Here is a 4,185-nt window from a genome sequence, read left to right on the forward strand (position 1 = left end):
CATATGGTACTACAACTATTCCAACTACTATAGGATGAAATTTTATACCAAGGTCCAACAGTTTATTCACAGCTTGCCAGATATCTGCAAATTTGGCAAAACAGTTAGGCAGGGTTTAGGGAAGTACATAATACTGTACTCAAAAAGACAATGACTAACTAATTTGAAGGCATTGATCTTCACTATCGTTTTGGTAAATATTGGAAAAGGATGGGCATATTGTATCACCATATGCAACTCCCATTTATACAATAAGGTAGACTTTGCCATTATAACCATAGTTCAAAAATATAAATGAGTGTTACGAGTGCTTCCAAGTTAAACTCCGCTCAGACCTAAAGTTGAGCCTAGTTAACTCCCCAGTTTGACTCTTTGGCAGTCTTATGAGTGCTCTCGAATTAAAAAATGCTCAGACCTACTGTCAAGCCAAGTTAACTTGGGCCCAAGTTTGACATTTTGGCAGTGAGTTAAACTCATCAACAATAAATCAGGCATGTCAGTACTCGTGAGTACCTGGGAGTAACTCTCAGGCCATTTGCTTCCAGTCCAACTCATAGGCAGATGGAAAATCTTGCTGGGATTTAATATAAACACCACAAAGGAAATGGCAACCCTTGCTTTGAACAGATTCCTGCTTCCGAGCTTTTGCAGAGTCCAAGTCAAACCCTTACACTCCAGCTTTAGTGAGTAGTTTGCCAAGTCAAGTCTTTCAACAATTAAGAACCATCAGCCCAATACCCCCATTCAGAGGCAATGATAGTACCTTGGGTGAAATTACAAGGGCATCCTAAAAACGAAGTGAAAGACGTGCATTTTATGTCAGATAGAGGAGCGAAACAACATAATAATTGTTAAAATAAAGGCCAGCAAAGAGTAATAATGGAACTGCAAACACTCCAAATAAAAGTAGGCATTAAATCCATTGGGCATTGATGTAAGCTCTATAGAGTCTAAACATATCTTCAAATAAGTTTACACCGTATTCGTACCACATTTCAATAAGGGTACATGATACATTTGTTGCAAGATGCTTAAAAGCAACTCTCGAGTGTCAGATAGACTTCCAATGAAAGAGCAAGATATCCAACAATAAATTAACAGCAGAACCCTATAATACACAAGGCTTTGGGAACATAAGCACTTTTCTTTGGCTACCCCTAATTCAGAGGCTCTGATAGTCCCTTGAGGGGAATTACAAGGGCATCCTAATAACCAAGTGAAAGACATGCATTTCATGTCAGATAGAGCGGGAAACAACATAATAATTTAACTGTTAAGATCAGGCCCAGCAAAGCGTAATTATGAAACTGCAAACACTCCATATAAAAGAAGATATTACATCCATTGGACATGGATGTAAGCTCTACAGACATACTTTCAAATAAGTTTACACCAGTAATCACAGCACATTTCAATAAGGTTACATGACACATTTGTGCAACTCCCAAGTGTCCGATAAATTTCCAATGAAAAAGCAAGACATCCAACAATAAATGAACAGCCGAACCATATAATACAAAAGGCTTTGGGAACAGAAGCCACTTTTCTTTGTCTACCCTTGAACTGAGACTATGCATTATCTGTTATGTTCAGATAGGAGAAGGAAAAGCTCATCATCTGTAATAGCACCTATCTCCATTGCTCTCTGTAATGGTGTTTTACCTCTCCCATCAACAATCATTGGATTTGCACCCCTGAAAAAACACAGAAAAGGTTCACATTAAATTATGGATTGATTTAAAGCAAAGATGTACAAGATTTCTCTATTGACAAATAAAATCTAATCATGCATTTATTTGCTAATAAATACTAAAAACTAATATACCTTCTTATCAGCAGCTTTGCAAACTGATTCTTCCCTTTGAAAATACAATGATGAAGAGGCACTCTTCCATAATAATCTTGAGCATTTACATCTGCACCATACTGCAATAATAACTCTAACATACCCAGATCACCAGTATGGCATGCAAGATGCAGCAATGAGCATCCTTGCAAGCCACCCTCGATTTCACTTAAATCGTCAGAGTAAGCTACTGAACTTGGGCTTGATGTTCCTGAATCTGGGAGCTGCAAGTTTCCCCTATAACTGTTTTGTGATATATCATAATCAATTGGAATCCCCTTCGAAAAATTGGAAAGGCTACTTGACTTAGACTGCTCGTAAGTAGTTGTAACATTTGCATCATACATGACAAGAAGACGGTAGACCATTTGTTTGTTATTTTTTTGAACTGCATCCCACATACGATACTCCAATGGTGGTAACTCCGCATCAAATTTTTCCTTTGATACTAACCGCTTTTCAGCATACTGCACAGTTTTTATATTTTTGAAGAACCGCATGTCAATGTTAGCTCTGTTGCAAAATCTAAAAACAAATAATTCAAACGAAAGAAAACAAATCTGAAATCTGCAAAGAGAAAACACAATAGTCGAGGACCTGTTGATATTCTAAAAGTAAAACTGCAAATTTGTGGGATTTTCTCAAAGCCATACATCATAAATATCAGTCGAAATATAATTTTCTTTGATGTTTGAATTGCTCAGTAGGACATATTGCTTCCTATATCCATATATATGTTGGACATTGTTGACATTAAAATTTGTATATTTGTTAGTTTCTTTAACTAATATTAGGCGAAACATATCATAGTCAAAAAGTAATTATTTGAATCAGGTTGATAGGAGGAAAGCTATAATGATTTTTTTTTGGAAAACATTTCTATTTGGCAAGGGATATCCTTCTGCAAAGCATGGAAGGAATGGTGGGAGCAAGCCACGCCTGAACAGCTCAGAAACTTACCTCCATTAGTCTGTTGGGGCATTTGGAATGCGAGGAACAGAGCTACCTCTATTCCAGATCGGGTAGCAGCAAAAGTGGTCGCAGATTATGACATGATCCCAGTTGATGAAGTCTCTCATGCTCATCGGAATATTGTCACTGAGGTGGACAGATCTCAACCTTGGGCTTATTTTGATGGAGCATCTTCAGAAAAAGGAAATTGTGGCAAGGAGCTGTCCTTTATCTCCACGAAAATCATTTTTATAAACTTCAGAGCGGTCTGGGGAGGAGAACTAACAATTATGCAAAACTTCTAAGCCTTAAACTACTTCTCCTTTCTACTTTTTGCAATTGAAAAGGATTGTCATTCTCTACAAATCTTCAGCTTTTTGCAATTGAAAAAGATTGTCATTCTCTATAAATCTTCAGCGATTCTATGGTAATTATAAATTGGTTTATAATGTGACAAATCTCCAGCATTGTCACATTCCCACACTCAATCCCATTCTTGAGGAGGTTTTACAGCTTAAACAATATTTTGATATGGTTTCTTGTCATCTGTTATGTAAAAAACTAAAAAAAAATATGTAACAGGGTAATTATGTAATTGGGTTTTCTCGAAAAGGCTCCCAATGGCTTATTTAAGCCAGGGCCCTTTTTGTAAAAATACATCATTCAAATTCTTAATAATATATATATATATATATATATATATATATATATATATATTTATTTATTTTTCTATGAAGTAAGAATATTTTTGCTCCATCTAGAATTAAGAGCCATCTTGGTCCTCTGGCATCGCTATAGTCTGTTCAGTGTTGCTGGTCGTCTTCAGTCCGCTGTTTTGTCCATCTATCCCTTGCTCTCGGGCAATTGCCAACCTTACAAACCATTCTTTCCTGTTCCGTTGTGAACCCTTGTTTCGTCTGCCGGTGGGCCATCCACAACCTACCACCACCGCATCAACCACATCATTTCCCCGTCAATGAAATTCCGATCAGATTTTCAGGTCCATGAATCTCTGTAAACCTGCCAGAGTTTAACTAACTTCAAGAAATTCAATGGTAAGCAAAATATGTGATAACAACAAACAAAGATGTGATAATTTCTAAACAAACTCAGGTAGATACACAGGTATCTCAGCAAATAGACATTTCCAAAGGGAAGGAAAAAATGAACAGTGGAAAACATAGTCCAAAAAAAATAAAAGCTAGAGCTGAAGACGCTAATGGTTACATAAGGACAGAGGAAGAAGAAGATGCAAGTGATCGCAGAGCACAGGAAATAGAACAAAAAGAAAGACATGACAGAAAATCAAACTTTATTATCAGGGGAATAAGAGATTATGGGAAGAATGAAAGTACTCTCAATTTGACAAGAGACTTTCTGAAAGAGAA

At 36.7% G+C, this 4,185-nt stretch overlaps 1 pseudogene across 1 annotated transcript; it reads right to left on the minus strand.

The window, feature by feature from the left end:
* Positions 1-1,031: 1,031 nt before the first annotated feature.
* On the minus strand, positions 1,032-2,346 carry LOC149232041 (ADP-ribosylation factor GTPase-activating protein AGD2 pseudogene; annotated as a pseudogene). The gene is made up of 2 exons (XR_016248449.1): positions 1,826-2,346; positions 1,032-1,694 (listed from the first exon to the last, which is right to left on the minus strand). The product of XR_016248449.1 is annotated as an ADP-ribosylation factor GTPase-activating protein AGD2 pseudogene (transcript).
* Positions 2,347-4,185: the final 1,839 nt, after the last annotated feature.

The sequence above is a fragment of the Pinus tabuliformis genome, chromosome J, assembly GCF_031772625.1.
Source record: "Pinus tabuliformis cultivar Carrire ecotype Pingquan chromosome J, CPIR1, whole genome shotgun sequence".
NCBI lineage: Eukaryota > Viridiplantae > Streptophyta > Pinopsida > Pinales > Pinaceae > Pinus > Pinus tabuliformis.